Here is a 19,298-nt window from a genome sequence, read left to right on the forward strand (position 1 = left end):
GTGAACACACTGTTATACCATGAGTTTTTACTTCTATATGTAAACTGCATGGAATATACTTGTAATCAATGTGAATACACTGTTATACCATGAGTTTTTACTTCTATATGTAAACAGCATCAAATATACTGGTTTTCAATGTGAATACACTGTTATACCATGAGTTTTTACTTCTATATGTGAAAGGCATGGAATATACTTGTATTCAATGTGAATACACTGTTATACCATGAGTTTTTACTTCTATATGTAAACAGCATGAAATATACGTGTATTCAATGTGAATACACTGTTATACCATGAGTTTTTACTTCTATATGTAAACTGCATGGAATATTCTTGTATTCAATGTGAATACACTGTTATACCATGAGTTTTTACTTCTATATGTAAACAGCATCAAATATACTTGTATTCAATGTGAATACACTGTTATACCATGAATTTTTTCTTCTATATGTAAACAGCATCAAATATACTTGTATTCAATGTAAATAAACTGTTATACCATGAGTTTTTACTTCTATATGTATACTGCATCAAATATACTTGTATTCAATGTGAATACACTGTTATACCATAAGTTTTTACTTCTAAACAGCATCAAATACACTTGTATTCAATGTGAATACACTGTTATACCATGAGTTTTTTCTTCAATATGTAAACCACATGGAATATACTTGTATTCAATGTGAATACACTGTTATACCATGAGTTTTTATTTCTATATGTAAACTGCATGGAATATACATGTATTCAATGTGAATACACTGTTATACCATGAGTTTTTACTTCTATATGTGAACTGCATGGAATATACTTATATTCAATGTGAATACACTGTTATATCATGAGTTTTTACTTCTATATGTAAACTGTATGCAATATACTTGTATTCAATGTGAATACACTGTTATACCATGAGTTTTTACTTCTATATGTAAACTGCATGGAATATACTTGCATTCAATGTGAATACACTGTTATACCATGAGTTTTTACTTCTATATGTAAACTGCATGGACTATACTTGTATTCAATGTGAATACACTGTTATACCATGAGTTTTTACTTCTATATGTAAACTGCATGGAATATACTTGCATTCAATGTGAATACACTGTAATACCATGAGTTTTTACTTCTATATGTATACTGCATCAAATATACTTGTATTCAATGTGAATATACTGTTATACCATGAGTTTTTACTTCTATATGTAAACAGCATCAAATATACTTGTATTCAATGTGAATACACTGTTATACCATGACTGTTTACTTCTATATGTAAACAGCATCAAATATACTTGTATTCAATGTGAATACACTGTTATACCATGAGTTTTTACTTCTATATGTAAACTGCATGGAATATACTTGTATTCAATGTGAATACACTGTTATACCATGAGTTTTTACTTCTATATGTAAACTGCATGGAATATACTTGTATTCAATGTGAATACACTGTTATACCATGAGTTTTTACTTCTATATGTATACTGCATCAAATATACTTGTATTCAATGTGAATACACTGTTATACCATGAGATTTTACTTCTATATATAAACAGCGTCAAATATACTTGTATTCAATGTGAATACACTGTTATACCCCGATTTTTTACTTCTATATGTAAACTGCATGTGTAATAGTTCCTAGACTGTGTATTTGCCAGTAAACTAACTCTACTTAAGACGATACAACCATGTGCTTATATACCAAGAGATTGAAGGTTAAGAAGGGAGGGGTTTACAATAACTTTTACTTTTATCATTAACTATTATCCGCAGGGAAGGTTGCATTCGTGACGACCTTCTTGCTGGGTGGGGCTGCTGTTGCTAGGAGGAGTTGCTGCGGTCTATTACATTCCTTCCCCCCTTCGGCAAGAAGAAATTGGTCCTCCAATTTTCTCTTTGTCTTCTGATTTTCTTCTTCTCCTTACTTCTCTTCGGCATGTGGCGTGGCAATGATTAGGTGAAAACTTGTTCTTTACCCGTCACCTACTTTCTTTCCTTCACCGTTATTCGTGTTTGTTGGGCTACAGTATGAGGCACAAAATACAAGATATGTTTTTTATACCGTTATTCATTGTCTTTATGCTAATAAAGTGTTAGTCAATAATTGCTGGTCTACGTTCCTTTTTACTGGAATGCTACTACAGATTTCAATCATTTTTTTTTCTTATATGCTTTTCTTCTCTTCTCTTCTTTTAGTTTTTTCTTGCCGTTCTTTTACGTCAGTTCTTGGTTTTCTGTCGTTCGTTGTCGTTTCGTGTCATTTGTTTTGAGTTTTAAAATGGAGGTTGACTCTTTACCATTTTTGTTGCGCCATCGGGGCAATTTTGATGATGTTTTGCATCTGATCTGGGTGTTGTTGTTTTCTTCGTCGTCTCGTTTCTTTGCTCGATTTCGACCCGAGGACAAGGAATTGATAGTGCAATTGCTGTTGTTTTCACTACTCAATAATCCCTGTGCTCCTTCCTCTGCTTTCGATTTTGGCTTTCAGCGAGTTTGGATCGGTGATTATTACTACGTGTGAGTTGGTTTTCCTTTTCTTTCTTTTATGTTTCCGATTTTGTTAACGTTTTCTTATTATCTGTTTTTAGCCGATATCCTGGATATGCGAGATACCGCGATCTTTATCCTCAACATCTCGCTAGGTTGTTGTGGTGGTTGGAGTCAGGCGAGGATATTTTCTATCCCACTTCTCGATCTGCGGTGTTTTTACCGGAATGCCTGCTGGAGGAATTCGAAGATTCTGTCTAATGAATGCAATTTGTTGTCGTCATGTTTTCATTTTAGTGTTTTTGTTGTAGTAGTGGTAATAAACTGTTGTTGGTTCTTCAATTTTGTTTTGCTTCAATCTTATTCATTGCCAGAAACCTTTCTCTTGCGTCTTCTTATACATTTCCAGTCTTCAAATATGTTTCTCCTATGTTCATCAAACGCGTAATCCCGCGGGGTGTTTCCATTGACATCAGTTATGTCTGGATCTGCTCCGTGTTCCAATAAGATATTTGTTATGAGATCTTGCCTATACATTGTGGCTAGGTGTAGGGCCGTATAGTTTCCTGGTTTAGTCGTTTGATTGATGTTAATGTTAACACTTTTCTATGGAGTGAATGGTTCGTAAACCATTCGATAATCAATACGAAGTATTTGATTATCTGGCAGCAGTGTACAGACACTGCTACAGACGAACATTCACAAGCAAAGCCTAGCTCAGAAAACACGTAATTTTCTGCACGTGAAACTCAAAGAAGTTTTTCCATAAAGAATAGAAGAATTCATAGTTTTCCAATTAGTGGCACTTTCTAAGTCAATTCCCAACGCGGATCATCAACACCACCAAGTGTCACAATGGCAACACCATTTTTCGAAGACGACTGGGAGACACTATCAAAAGAAGATTTAGCAGCATGCCGAGCAAAGCTACTTGGATTCACCGAAGGTGTCCCAGACAGCAATAACGAGTTAAAAGAGGTACAACAAGCTTGATAAAATACCTCGGGACAATAATTTGGATGCACATGTATGAGTGTATGACGTTCGTGTGTGTGTGTCAGAATCGGTCAAACTTCCAACACCACGTTTTACCGCTGACTGCATGAAAGTCTGGCTGCATGAAAGTCATGAGCCTTTTACAAACTAATTAGCCACAAACCAACCAACCAATCGAATGTGTATAGTTTTGAACTAAATGCCCTTTAAGAACTGGTTCGTTAATTGAGGAAAAATTGAACTGCACGTCGTTGGTGAATTGTTGAACAGCTGCATGTTTATAGTCATGAGCTAAGCTGCATGTTTATAGTCATGAGCGAAGTTGTATGTTCAAAGTCATGAGTTCAAACACAGTTGCCTGTTGACAGTCAGGAACTGAGCTGCATGTGGGAAGTCATGAGCTCCAACACAGTTGCCTGTTAACAGTCAGGAACTAAGCCGAATGTTTATAGTCATGGGCTCAAACAAAAACAAAAAAGGGTTCCTTAGTTTGCCACTTTTAATTCAGGGACGCGAACTACCCGCTTGGAACCTATTTATCTGATAGAGAAATAGTTACAAGGCGTGATTATAAAGCATTATAATCACATTATTGCGTTAGTGAACGTAATAGAAAAGTATACTTTTCAAAAGGTGTAACCACCATTGAAAAGTTAACACTTTTCCATGGAGTGAATGGTTTGTAAACCATTCGATAATCAATACGAAGTATTTGATTATCCGGCAGCAGTGTACAGACACTGCTACAGACGAACATTCACAAGCGAAGCCTAGCTCAGAAAACACGTAATTTCCCTCCCACCACCCAATTACGTATCTAAGGCTTACTATTAGGGAACAAATAACCCGCTTCACGTGCTTAATTGGCCATCCATTTGCTAGGGAAAAGGTGTTCGGGGCGCGAACTACCCAGGGTGTTCGGGGCGCGAACTACCCAGGGTGTTCGGGGCGCGAACTACCCAGGGTGTTCGGGGCGCGAACTACCCGCTTGGAACCTATTTATCTGATAGAGAAATAGTTACAAGGCGTGATTATAAACCATTATAATCACATTATTACGTTAATGAACGTAATAGAAAAGTATACTTTTCAAAAGGTGTAACCACCATTGAAAAGTGAATTTTCCTTTCACATGCTGCCCTAGCGAGAGTGTTGTTTCCATGTTTGGCGGCATAATGTAGGACGGTGCTGTTGTCCTTTGCCATTTGTGCAACGTTGGAACTTATCCACAAATAACTGACCACTTCTTCATGCCCGTAGGCGATGGCGACCATTAGTGGTGTTTCTCCAAGGCTATTGTACGATGAAAACTTGTATTTGTGATATCGTAATATCCTGATCAAGAGCTTGTTATTTTCTGCTGCCGCTCTATGTGCAATGGTCTGGCCATCCTCTTCTATATCTGGGTCAGCTCCGTAGTCTAACAGTAAATCCGTTATGTCCAGTTTTCCCGCTTTCACGCTTGTATGAAGTAGTGTTTTGTCGTTAAATTTCTGGTTTAGAAATTCTGCCTTCGGATGGTAATCCCATGCAGCGGGTCCTAACTTCTGGATGATACATCTTCTTATTTCTTCCCTTGGAGCGTCTATCATTTCGAGGAAAATTTCTTGCTCACGTAGTCGTGTTATGGCTTGTGTTCGTTTCTGCACGGCATCTGCTCTTGCTGCCGATAAAGTTGGGCGCGTTTTCATCGCACAGTTACTACATTTAGGTAATGTTTCTTGTTCTGTAGCATTTGGATTAAATTCGAACGTTGGTGGATAAAAACCATAATCACCGAAGAGCCCATCTCGTTGCGTTTCACTGTCCGTTTCACTTTCACTTTCAATCACCAAGTAGTTTATTTCTGGTTGGCTTTCACTATCACTTGCTTCATTACGTTGCACTGCATCTTCACTGTTCTGTTCCATCATTTTTTTTTTTTAAACTTCCACTTTTACTTAACACTTGTGTGTTTGGTGGCTGTTTAAGGACAATTCACTTGAAGTTTTCATATTTCGAGTTTTTAATTCATTTACTACTTTCCCCTTTCACCCAAAATAAAAACTTGTTAAGTTTTTTTTTTTTTTTTTTAAATGTTAGTTGTTTTTAGATTCAACTTCTGTTGAGCATCTGCAAAGGTCTTCCCATACCATTCCATAACCCACAACATAAGTGCAAGTCGTGTGTTTTCCTGTGCATTTGCGAGCTTGATCGGATTCCCAGTTTTCTTCCATGACAGGATAAATATTACGTTGTTTCGGTGCGCTTGGTTGAGCCGGGCGTGATTGTGTGGGTCTTTCCATGGTAAGAGGTGTAGGAGCCGTCATCCTAGTGAACGGTTGCTCTATTATTTCTTCCGGTGGTTGAGTGCCTGAATTTGGGATCATTGAAGTTAATTCGTGCGCTTCTTCCGTATTTATTCCATATCGTCTTAATCTTCTAGCTTGTCGAATTTTTTCCATGATTCTTGTAAAAGGGTCACAAATGATCAATATGCGTAGGGATATGATGAATACAATGAATCCTATGATAGATAGGATAAGAATTTTTGATGTGTCGAACCATGAGAACATGGTTCCTATCTGATTATCCTGTTTTTCTGACATCACTATGTCAGAAACAGATTTTGAATTTGATTCCTGCATTAGGCCTACTAGATCGTTTAGGATGTTTAGTTGCTCCATTTCCATTGTTTCATGCGCTGGATGGCTCTTCAGACTGTAGTCGAAATCATTCAGGTGCAACTCTTCGAATTCTGTGATGAGGTCTAAGTTCGGCATGTGAATGCTTGCTTTTTGTTTTACCCATTCTCCATTTGTTGAATTGTGTTCCCAGGTGTGATGGAATCCATTTAAATTCATCAAATGAGTTTTCCAAAAGCAATCGGAATATGGATGTATGGACCATCCATCTACTCCGATTGTGCAGTTTTTGTCTTCATAGGTAAAGAATGGTTGAAATCCACATTTCGATTCTTTTGCGGAGATGAAAATCCGTTTGGTTTCACATTGTTGGAGCATCATCGCTTGTCCGAAGCCTTGCAGTCTCGTACAGATGGGTAATCCGAGCGCTGAAGCGGCAAGAATTCCGTTACTTTGAGCTAACATCACCGCTTGAGTTTTCTTTATCGTTGATAGTTGACAATATACGTCGCGAATTTCTTTTGCAAGTTTGTTTTCGTGTTCTGTTTCTATACTTATTTTATATTGCTCATGCATTTTTGAAATATCGAATTTAATTTTGTCGCCGAATTCTTCTATATTTTGGGGTAGACCGCTTTCTGTTTCGTTTTTTATTGGCACCTCCGATACTTGTTCTAGGGTTAAAGATGCTGCCTCGGGTATTTCTTGCTGAGATGTTTTTTCAGTGTCATCAATAATTTCCATTATTGCATCCTCCGTAATGGTGTGATTTTTCGTGACTGGAGGATCTTCTATTTTTTCAGTTGTTGTGAGAGGTGTTGTTGAATTGCTTATTGATTCAGTTGTTGTTGTCGCTATAGTTGTCGTTGATGATTGTGTAGTGGACGTGGTTTCAGTTGTAGTTGATGGCAATGTAGGTTCAGTACTTGGAGTTGTAGGTCTAGTGGTTGTAGTCGTTGGCTCAGCAGTTGTAGTTGTAGCTGTGGTAGTTGTAGTTGTAGGCTTATTTGTTGTAGTTGTAGGCTTTGTTGTCGTAGTTGTAGGCGTAGTAGTTGTAGTCGTAGACTTTGTTGTTGTAGTTGTAGGCGTAGTAGTTGTAGTCGTAGACTTTGTTGTTGTAGTTGTAGGCGTAGTAGTTGTAGTAGTAGGCTTATTTGTTGTAGTTGTAGGCTTTGTTGTTGTAGTTGTAGGCTTGGTTGTGGTAGTCGTAGGCTTAGTTGTGGTAGTCGTAGGCTTAGTTGTGGTGGTCGTAGGCTTAGTTGTGGTGGTCGTAGGCTTAGTAGTTGTTGTAGGCCTAGTTGTCGGTGGTGTGCTTTTAACGGTCGTTTTTATGGCTGTTGTGGCTATTGTTGTTTTAATTGTGGTTGTGCTTAATTTTGTAGTTGGTTTTACTGTCGTTGTGGTGCTTGAAGTAGATGAAATAGATTTTTGTGTGGTGGGCGTGGTTAAGTTTTCGTTGTTTGCTTTACTTTCTCTTTTGAGAAGAGGGGGTATAAGTGGGAGTTGTGTTCCGTCCAATGATTTTTGAGTGTGAAGCGCTATAATGGCTGCTGCTGAAAGCGTCCGTATTTTGGTGCGGGTTTCGATATTCGAAGTTAAACTGTTGTTTTCTACTTGAACCGTGGCAATGCCCTAAACTCAGACGTCCTACTTTTAGTGTGAGACATTTTCTGTCTGACGCCGGTGAATGTAGGCCAGTTCTGTCTGTTGCCATGAGCTGTCCTGTGTGTTCGAAAGTGCCCCAAATTGAACTGGTGTTGGCGCATTCCTGTAGAATAAGCATTGTTGTGTTTGCCTTGACGCAAGCGTTAGTGTTGAACGGTCTAATGGTGAAATCAGACGTATACTCGAAAGCTTGGCCTTTGGTAGTTGCTCTACTGCAGTTTCCTACGGATACTTGTGATTGCACCAGGGGATCGTTACTTGTGATAAATGTTTTTAGTTCTTCTTGACATTTTGTCCAATCTGTGTCACAATCTTCCATGGTTAGTTGTTGTTCAAGCCCATGATGTGTGACACATTTTCCGTTTGCATATTGTCCGTTCTTCAACAATCCCCAGGCGATCATGTCCCAGATGATGTTTCCGCTGCCGTGATTTGCTTTCAAGATACCGCCAAATATGGGTGAGTTGATTGTGGTTGTAATTGCTCTTCGTTGTTCTAATCGGACTTCTTGAATATCCTGCAATGTTACGTCGGGAAAATTTTCTATAACATCCGGATTGGTATTTATTGTTTGAAAGAACCACTGCTGGTTTTTCCTGGTATCTCCTTCCAAAGCACACTTTTCCAATTTTAAGGTTTCGTCGACCCCTACGGTAAGACACATTTCTGATTCTTGGGAAATTAGGTAGCTGTTCTCTTTTTCTAGAATCCATCTCGTTGATTCCTCTGAACAGGCTGCAGCAAATACGTAATCGTGTGTTGTCTCCGTGATGCAGATATGAGTATTTTGTACGCGTATCGTTTGGTCGACAATGTACTCGAATTTTGATCCTGATGGAAGAGGGTCGTCCTTTGAAAGTTGACTGTACGTTGTCAAAGGGTTTCTGCTTCCGGACTCGTAAGTAATGTATATTGTTGTATCCTTTTGTACGATTTTTCCATCTTCCTTGATTATTTTTGGTCTTCTATGTGCCAATCTTAGAGTTCCCCAGGCGTATGAAATACTGTAGAGGCGAATCCCAAGTTTTTCGTCTTCAACTTGGGTGTCGAAGAGAAAGTGAACTTCTTGAAGAAGAGAACGTTGTGGTTTGGATTTGTACAACTCTCTGTAATCTTCGCACACGGGTGTGGCAAGGTTGGTATTTTTAAGGCAGGTTGCGATTGTGTTCTTGAACATTTCATACAAAATTTTTGTTGTTTCTGCAGGAAACGTCAAGTACGTTAGAGGGATTCCAACCAATTTATGTCCTACTGGTGCGATATCCTTATCTGGTTTGTTAAGAAAAGATATTTCAATCTGCCGACTGGTGTCGTAAAGGCGGCTGGAATTATCCGACTCCGGTTCTCGAGGAAGTTCCAAATATCCTTTCCCTTTTAGTAACGTCTGAGTGTATGAACTGTTGGTTGTTCTTTCTCCCCACACGATTGTATTTTGATTTTGGATGAATTGTCCTTCCTGTTGGGTGGTGTTAAGTAATCCGAAAGGGCTTTCGATTGGACTATCTGGTTTCTCCTGACGTAGCGTGATCTGTTCCGCTACACAATTTAGTGTTTGGTATTCCTTGATGGCGTACCATTTACCTTCTCCTGTAGGAGTGGCTGTGAAACTGAGTCCCGTCGGTCCGGTTTGCATATTATTGTTGCCACATTTTTTATCGTTGACCATCCGCCAACACTCCAAAGGGGTGATTAGTATTGTTTCCTGGGAGTAAACTGTATCGAAGGATCCGATCCAGAACGATCCGGTTATTTTCTTTGTTTTAGTCCACTGTCGACATGTCCATCCTTTCCAAGTGGCTGCTGGTTTTTGTTTGGTTACTAAGGTGTAACTAGTTGGTATCCTTGGTAAATGTTGTGTTTCTGGTTTTTCATTGTCACAGTAGTAAGGCAATTCGAAGTCTAGGATTCCTCGTATTTTCATGTTGTTACAATCGCAGATGGATGCGTAGATAGGGTAAGTAGGGTTAAGTGAATGAAGGAGGCAAAGAAGGAAGAGTAATGTCTGCATCTGTGAAAAATGAAAATGTTTAGTAATCCGGTCCTTGATATCGTCTTCTTAAGTGGTATTGGTGATTCGTTATAGGATCGTTTCGGTTTTGGTTACGGTAAAGGTTAGGTATTGTATGCTTTTTTGGTTCTCCTTCGTTCCTGCGTGGTTTGATGTTCGTCTTCACCGCATGTATCAGCTGCTGCTTCCTTGGTCGGCCTGGTCGGCGTTGGTGAATTGTTGGTTGTCGTTGTGCTTCAACATTTTCTGGTAGGTTTTGTAGTATTTCTTCTTCCTTAGTTGTTTCTTGTTTTCTTGGTGTGTAAAGTTTGAGACGGTTGGTATGTACGATAGATTTAAGTTTTTTGTTTTCCGTGTGCTGGATCTCGTAGTTGATATCCGAGAAGCTTCTTGAGATTTGAAATGGTCCGTTCCATCGATTTATGAATTTTCCTGCTGCTGGTGGCGCCTTCAGTAATACGTAGTCACCTATGTTGTATTTAATAGTTTTCGTGGATACGTCGTAGTATTTTTTCTGTCCTGCTTGGGATTTGAAGAGATGTTCTCTTGCCAGTTTTTGAGCTTTTTCCCATTGCTGTGAATACACCATACTAGTATCTTCATAGGTCTCGTATCTTCTGTTAATCTTGATATCATTAGGCATTATTGGTTCTCGTCCGAAGAATAGAAAGAATGGTGTTTCTTGAGTTGAAGCTTGTTTTGCTGTGTTGTAAGCAAAAGTAACGAACGGAAGGTATTTGTCCCAGTTAGCAGGTTGGTCGGAGACATAACAAGCTAGCATGTCACAGAGAGTTCGATTGAACCTCTCAACTAATCCATCAGTTTGTGGATGATAGGCCGTAGTCCTTATTTGTTTGACTTTGAATAGTTTACACACCTCTTGTATTAGACTGGATAGAAAGTTAGTACCTTGGTCTGTTAGAACTACTTCTGGAGATCCATATTTAGTAAATATTTTATTAACTAAAATCTTCGCAATTGTTTGGGCAGTTTGATTTCTCATTGGAACTGTAAAAACAAACCTACTGGCATAATCTGATATAACTAATATATATCTGTATCCCTTAGCGCTTTCTTGAATTGGGCCCACTATATCCATAGCGATCCTTTCCCATACTCCTTCAACTAAAGGCAAAGGGTGCAATGGTGCTTTACTTCCACCTACCGCTTTTCTTTTATTGCACATCAAACAACTTTTAACGTATTCTATTACGGAGGTACGCATGCATGGCCATGTGTACTGTCTCTGAAGTCTAGCCAACGTTTTTCCTACTCCTAAATGTCCTGCCAATATGTGATCGTGATTTTCCATCAAAATTTGTGGTACCAGTCTTACTGGCGTTACAATTCTTCTTCTGGTATCTACTAATAGTCCTTTGTCGTTTATTTTAAATTTATTTTTAACGTCCTTACTTGGATTGGCCTTTGCCATTTCTTTTAATATTGTTCTGCAATACTCATCTTTGTGTTGGAGTTCTATCCATTTTTCCGTGTCCTTAGACTGATTACTTTCCGTTTCAAAAATTACTTGTTTTGTTCTACTTTCCTTGGTTTCGTTTTTTACTTCTGGTTTCTCTTTTGTACCTGTTGACCTTGTTTCTACTTTCGCTAGCGGCACTATTGGGGTGCGACTAAGTGTGTCAGCATTTTGGTGTGACTTTCCTGGTCGGTACCCAATAATGATATCAAATTCTTGGATCTTAAGAGCCCATCGAGCTAATCTTCCTGCTGGTTCTGTCTTACTCATTAACCATTCTAAAGGTCTATGATCTGTAAATACGGTAAACTTACGCCCGTATAGGTACGTCCTAAACACGTCGATGGCGTGGATTATTGCGTATGCCTCTTTCTCTGTGGTTGACCACTTGGCCTCGCGGTCGTTCAGATGTTTAGAGGTATAGGCTATGACGACTTCTACGTCGTCTGATTTACGAAGGTCCTGTCCGTCGGACTCCGCTAAATCCGCTGATTGAGGTGGAGGTTGTATTTGAGCCAAGACTGCTCCTATTCCATATCCTGAAGCATCCGTGTAGATGATAAGTTCTCGAGAAAAATCCGGATAACCTAGAACAGGTCTAGTGATGAGACAGTTCTTAATACATTCAAAGGCGTCCCTTTGTTCCTCCCCCCATTTCCAGTCCGCTGACTTTCTAGTGAGCGCAGTTAGTGGATGGGCTTTATCAGCAAAAGCCCTAATAAATTTTCTGTAGTAGCTGGCTAGACCTAAAAATGAGCTCAATTCTTTTACGTTTTTGGGAGCGGGATATTTAACAATCGCGTCTAACTTTTTTGTACTTGGTGTTATTCCTTTCCCGGATACGATGTATCCTAAATAATCTAATTTTTCTTTAAAAAATTCGCACTTCTTCCTTTTCAATTTTAAACCCGCTTGTTTAAGGAGTCTAAAAACTGCTTCCAAGTGTGTCACATGATCAGTAATTGAATTACTGAACACTATGATGTCATCTAGGTAAACCAATGCGAATTTGTACAATACCGTTTTCAAGATGTTATTCATTGCTCTTTGAAAGGTGCTGGGTGCATTTGTTAAACCAAATGGCATTCGATTAAATTCGTATTGGCCAAATTCACAAATGAAAGCTGTTTTGTGTTTATCACTTTCTTCTATTTCTATTTGCCAGTAGCCGCTTAGTAAGTCCAATGTAGAGAAATAAACCGATCCGCACAACGCGTCAATTGTGTCATCTATCCTAGGTAGAGGGTACTTATCCTTAACCGTAATTTTGTTCAAAGCTCTGTAGTCGATGCACATTCGCATCTCTCCATCTTTTTAGGTACCATTACTATAGCTGCAGCAAAAGGACTGTGGCTTTCTCTTATTATTTTGTTACTTAGCATTACCTCTATTTTAGTCTTAACAACAAGTTTTAGGGATTCGGGTGTTCTTCGCAGTCTTTGATTAATGGGAGCGTTATGGCCTATGTTGATGTGATGTTTCACTTGTGTAGCTAGACCCAAGTCGGATTCTTGGTCTGCGAAAAGATCTTCATGTTTCTTTAGTAAAATTTCAATTTTAGTTTGTATGTCGTCTGATACATTGAGTGCTTGTTCTTCTTTTTCAACAATCTTAGCTATCTGCTTAGTTTTATTATTAAAGTCTAATTGAGTGAAGGATTCTAAATTACGATAATCTTGTTGTGTAAGATTTTCGTCTTCTCTATCAATCGGGATTAGTGGTATATGGATGCCTGCTTTGCTAAATGTTACGCTATAAATGGGCATGGTATTACTTCCAAAATTATGTTCTACTCCAAAGTGATCATAACATATTTGACGATTTCTAGTGTTAATCTTCACATTATTGTTAGATAAGAAATCTAATCCTAAGATGCATTGTTCATTTAAGTTGCTCATAACATAAAAGTGGTGGTTAATAATATGGTTATCATTGATAATAACTGAAAATTCAAATTTCCCTATCGATTTAAGTTCTTGTCCCGACACCGTTCTAAAAATAGGAGGATTCACATTTTCTACTTGTTTTAAGTGCTCATTACACTCTAGAGTATCCAATATTTTACTGGATACTAAACTAGCGGCTGCGCCAGTGTCCACTAAAGCTATGATTTCCTTATTAAAGATTCTAACGGGAATACGTATCAGTTTTGGAATTTCTACTTCTACATCTGATCCTAAATTGTATGTTAGTTGGGAGTTACTGATTGGTTTTATGGTGTTTATCGGGGACCTTGGTTGTTGGTACGTGCCATATCTGTCCAACATTCTCTTGCAATATGTCCTCTTCGGTTACACTTGTAGCAGGTTATTTCTCGATTTTCAGTTGTTCGAGGGCTGTTGCTAGTGTGTTGTTGCTGCTGTGGATGTTGGTTGCTGTTATAACGTGCTTGTTGTCTGTAGTTGTTTGGTCCGCTGTAGTTTCCTTGTCGGTTAGGGTAGTCGTTCCGTCGGGACGTTGGTGAGATGGAAATCTGGCTTGTCTGTATCCTGAAGGATTATAATTTCTTCGTCCTGACGAATTGTAATCTCTGCGGTAGGGGCTGTTATCTCTGTTCCTACTTATACTTCTTTCTCGACTTGATTCTCGGCTGTTATGACTGTCAGCAAATCGTACTCGCGAATCACGAGATCTTGAGTAACGTTCACTTGGACGTGGTCTTCTGTTTTCGTATTGGTCAGTTGCAGCTATGGTAACGTCGTTTTCCTGTGAGGATCCACGTTTCGTATTAGTACATTTTAATTCTGACAGAGCATCTGATAATTTTTGCTCAAGTAGTTGGATTTTATCGTCTTGTTGTTTTTCGTGATGCGTTATCCCTGCTATAACAGCTGACATCTCCTTGTCGTCTGTAGCTTCTTTTGTGTGTAGAATTTTTTCAGAAATGAAAAGTTGTTTACATAATGCGTCAAAGTCTTCTGTGTTTTCTGGCATTCGTAGGTAAAGTTCTGCTTTATACTTTGGTAGTAATCCTTGTAGTAGGATTTTGCTTTTTCTGTGATCCCTCATCTTTTTCACTTTGTTTAGTAATTGTCCTTCAATAATAGTTTGGTTATGGTCAGCCCTTTCTTCTTTACCAGCGATGGTATCGTAAAGATTATTTAACCTTGATACAAAAGCTCTGCAGTTTTCTTCCGGTTTTTGAGTTAATTTTGAAAGTTTTTTCTCCAGCGTAGCTAAGTCGTAGGTGTCTTGAAATCTTGTAATTAGTGCTTCTTTCCAATCCTGGTAATTTAGATCATCTCCTTCTTCCTCAGCGTAGTTTTCATGCCATTCGAAGGCTTCGCCTTTCAATCGGTCAGAGAAGAAACGTATCTTTTGATTGTCGTCCCATTCATTGTTTCGTGCTACGTGTTCGGCGCCGCGTAACCACTCTGATATTAGTTTATCAGTGCTTTTTCCTTTAAAGATTGGAATAACCTTTTTGTCTTCTCTGGAGAATAGCTCTCCTAAAGCCTTCACTATTGGCTGAGTGAAGTACCGGTTCACTTTCTTTGCGTCTTCGTCGTCCTGCTCAGTTGCTGGAATATCGCCATCCTTGGGATTTTTCTTGGAGGTATTCACGAACGTTTTTTCCGAAGTGTCCTCGTCGTCGTGTGTTACGCCCATGTCGACCTTCTTTTTAAACTGTTGATTTTCTTGCTCCAAATAGATGATTGTTTTGTTTAAGTGTTCTATCTGTGTTTTGAGGTTTTCTATTGTTTGTTCAAAATCGTTTGTTTGTTCTATTTCCAGCTCGTAGTGGAGTGACTTGTCTCCACTGTCTGTCGGCAAGGTTAGTTCGTTTATATCTCCCACTAGTTTGGTTATTTCTCCTGGTTCGTCCTCGTCTAGCCTTGAGTCGTTGGAGTCTCCAGTCTCGATGAATTTAACTTGAAGTTTTTTGTATTCTTTCACCCGGTTTTCTAGAATTATTATTTGATTTTCTTGTCCTCGTACCCGATCTTGTAGTTCTTGAAGGTCTTTTTCAAGGTTTTTGTTCTTTGAAGTGAAATCTAGCAGGTTTTTCTTTAAATTGATTTTCTCTGCTGAGGCCTTGTCGAGTCTGTCTGCCAAAACTTTTATCTCTTTCTGGAGCTGCTCTGCTGTTTCTGATACTTGTTTTATCTGGTTTTCTGCACTGCTGAGTTTCTGGATCAGTCTGGTCTTCTCACCTTCAAGTTTGTTAATTATTTCTTGCCCTTCGGTCTCGACAGCTGCGTTGTTTTCCTCTTTTCTTTTGAGAAGATTCTGCAATTGACTCTCGGTTGCTAAGGTGGTTTCAAGGTTTTGTTCTAGGTCGGCGATTCGGGAATTGGCTTTTTCAAGGGAGTTTTTCAGAGCCTCGTTGTTTTCTTGAAGTTGCTCTAACGAACTGCTTAAAGTGTATTTGGAACTCTTTGCCTTCTTTTTGTTACTCTCCAATTGTTTTTGCGCGTTTGAAAGTTCAAATTTTAGCGTAGATATCTGCTTTTTATCTTCAATTAGTGCGATTACTGACTCTTTCTGCAATACATTGATGGTACCGAACAAAAATTCTTTTTCTTTTCCGTGCAATGTGTGTAGCTGTTGGAGTAAACTATCGAGTGTTCTGGTGTTCCCACCTTGTACGACTATATCGTCTTTGAGTGTTTTAGTAGCATTAGCAATGGTTTCTGCTGTTACACCATCTGTTACTTTTAAAGTTTTTTCTAGAAGGTAATAAGTGTAGAAATGCAGCGAATTTTGCGTCGCCTGACTTGCTTCTTGTTTCTGTGTTTGTAACTGCTGGATATTTTCAGTTGTTGAGATTGTCTGGTATGCTTTACTTCTTTCTAAGTCTTGCTTAAATTCTAAGTCTATTAAGGTCTTCCAATTGTCCAAAAATTGCTCTCGATGGTGACTTAGGTTTGGGTCTTGGTCGGTTAAATCAGATTCTTGTAGTACGGGGTATAAAGGTAGTAGTGTGTTCTCGTTGAGAGCAGTCTTTTGTACAGGTGAATCAAACGGCATTCGCTTACCTCGATGATGTTCCGATGTCGGTTGCTTGAAGACTTGGTGATAGAAGCGTTGAATACTTGCAGCTGGCGAAATGAAGCACAGATCAGAAACTTTTCTTCCAGAGTCTCGTTGTTATTCTTGTTGTCTCGTTGGGACCTCCAAATGTAATAGTTTCTAGACTGTGTATTTGCCAGTAAACTAACTCTGCTTAAGACGATACAACCATGTGCTTATATACCAAGAGATTGAAGGTTAAGAAGGGAGGGGTTTACAATAACTTTTACTTTTATCATTAACTATTATCCGCAGGGAAGGTTGCATTCGTGACGACCTTCTTGCTGGGTGGGGCTGCTGTTGCTAGGAGGAGTTGCTGCGGTCTATTACACATGGAATATACTTGTATTCAATGTGAATCCACTGTGATACCATGAGTTTTTACTTCTATATGTAAACTGCATGGAATATACTTGTATTCAATGTGAATACACTGTTATACCATGAGTTTTTACTTCTATATGTAAACTGCATGGAATATACTTGTATTCAATGTGAATGCACTGTTATACCATGAGTTTTTACTTCTATATGTAAACAGCATCAAATATACTTGTATTCAATGTGAATACACTGTTATACCATGAAATTTTACTTCTATATGTAAACTGCATGGAATATACTTGTATTCAATGTGAATACACTGTTATAGCATGAGTTTTTACTTCTATATGTAAATAGCATCAAATATACTTGTATTGAATGTAAATACACTGTTATACCATGAGTTTTTACTTCTATATGTATACTGCATCAAATATACTTGTATTCAATGTGAATACACTGTTATACCATAAGTTTTTACTTCTAAACAGCATCAAATACACTTGTATTCAATGTGAATACACTGTTATACCATGAGTTTTTACTTCCAGATGTAAACAGCATCAAATATACTTGTATTCAATGTGAATACACTGTTATACCATGAGTTTTTACTTCTATATGTAAACTGCATCAAATATACTTGTATTCAATGTGAATACACTGTTATACCATGAGTTTTTACTTCTATATGTAAACTGCATGGAATATACTTGTAGTCAATGTGAATACACTGTTATAGCATGAGTTTTTACTTCTATATGTAAATAGCATCAAATATACTTGTATTCAATGTGAATACACTGTTATACCATGAGTTTTTACTTCTATATGTGAACTGCATGAAATATACTTGTATTCAATGTGAATACACTGTTATACCATGAGTTTTTACTTCTATATGTAAACTGCATGGAATATACTTGTATTCAATGTGAATACACTGTTATACCATGAGTTTTTACTTCTATATGTAAACTGCATGGAATATACTTGTATTCAATGTGAATACACTGTTATACCATGAGTTTTTACTTCAATATGTAAACTGCATGGAATATACTTGGATTCAATGTGAATACACTGTTATACCATGAGTTTTTACTTCTATCTGTATACTGCATCAAATATACTTGTATTCAATGTGAATCCACTGTTATACCATGAGTTTTTACTTCTATATGTAAACAGCATCAAATATACTTGTATTCAATGTAAATACACTGTTATACCATGAGTTTTTACTTCTATATGTAAACTGCATGGAATATACTTGTATTCAATGTGAATACACTGTTATACCATGAGTTTTTACTTCTATATGTATACTGCATCAAATATACTTGTATTCAATGTGAATACACTGTTATACCATGAGATTTTACTTCTATATATAAACAGCATCAAATATACTTGTATTCAATGTGAATACACTGTTATACCATAAGTTTTTACTTCTATATGTATACTGCATAGAATATACTTGTATTCAATGTGAATACACTGTTATACCATGAGATTTTACTTCTATATATAAACAGCATCAAATATACTTGTATTCAATGTGAATACACTGTTATACCATGAGTTTTTTTTTCTATATGTATACTGCATAGAATATACTTGTATTCAATATGAATACACTTTTATACCACGAGTTTTTACTTCTATATGTAAACTGCATGGAATATACTTGTATTCAATGTGAATACACTGTTATACCATGAGTTTTTACTTCTATATGTAAACAGCATCAAATATACTTGTATTCAATGTGAATACACTGTTATACCATGAGTTTTTACTTCTATATGTAAACAGCATCAAATATACTTGTATTCAATGTGAATACACTGTTATACCATGAGTTTTTACTTCTATATGTAAACTGCATGGAATATACTTGTATTCAATGTGAATACACTGTTATACCATGAGTTTTTACTTCTATATGTAAATTGCAAGAAATATACTTGTATTCAATGTGAATACACTGTTATACCATGAGTTTTTACTTCTATATGTACACTGCATAAAATATACTTGTATTCAATGTGAATACACGGTTATACCATGAGTTTTTACTTCTATGTGTAAACAGCATCAAATATACTTGTATTCAATGTGAATACACTGTTATACCATGAGTTTTTACTTCTATATGTAAACTGCATGGAATATACTTGTATTCAATGTGAATACACTGTTATACCATGAGTTTTTACTTCTATATGTAAACTGCATGGAATATACTTGTATTCAATGTGAATACACTGTTATACCATGAGTTTTTACTTCTATATGTATACTGCATCAAATATACTTGTATTCAATGTGAATACACTGTTATACCATGAGATTTTACTTCTATATATAAACAGCATCAAATATACTTGTATTCAATGTGAATACACTGTTATACCATGAGGTTTTACTTCTATATGTATACTGCATAGAATATACTTGTATTCAAAGTGAATACACTGTTATACCACGAGTTTTTACTTCTATATGTAAACTGCATGGAATATACTTGTATTCAATGTGAATACACTGTTATAACATGAGTTTTTACCTCTATATGTAAACTGCATAGAATATACTTGTATTCAATGTGAATACACGGTTATACCATGAGTTTTTACTTCTATATGTAAACTGCATGGAATATACTTG

At 37.3% G+C, this 19,298-nt stretch overlaps 1 long non-coding RNA gene across 1 annotated transcript; it reads left to right on the top strand.

The window, feature by feature from the left end:
- Window positions 1-8,408: 8,408 nt before the first annotated feature.
- LOC123469582 lies at window positions 8,409-9,153 on the top strand. Its single transcript, XR_006642771.1, has 4 exons — window positions 8,409-8,453; window positions 8,535-8,698; window positions 8,783-8,935; window positions 9,007-9,153. It is a non-coding gene; the product is annotated as an uncharacterized LOC123469582 (long non-coding RNA).
- Window positions 9,154-19,298: the final 10,145 nt, after the last annotated feature.

The sequence above is a fragment of the Daphnia magna genome, linkage group LG1 (assembly GCF_020631705.1).
Source record: "Daphnia magna isolate NIES linkage group LG1, ASM2063170v1.1, whole genome shotgun sequence".
NCBI classification, from domain to species: Eukaryota; Metazoa; Arthropoda; class Branchiopoda; order Diplostraca; family Daphniidae; genus Daphnia; species Daphnia magna.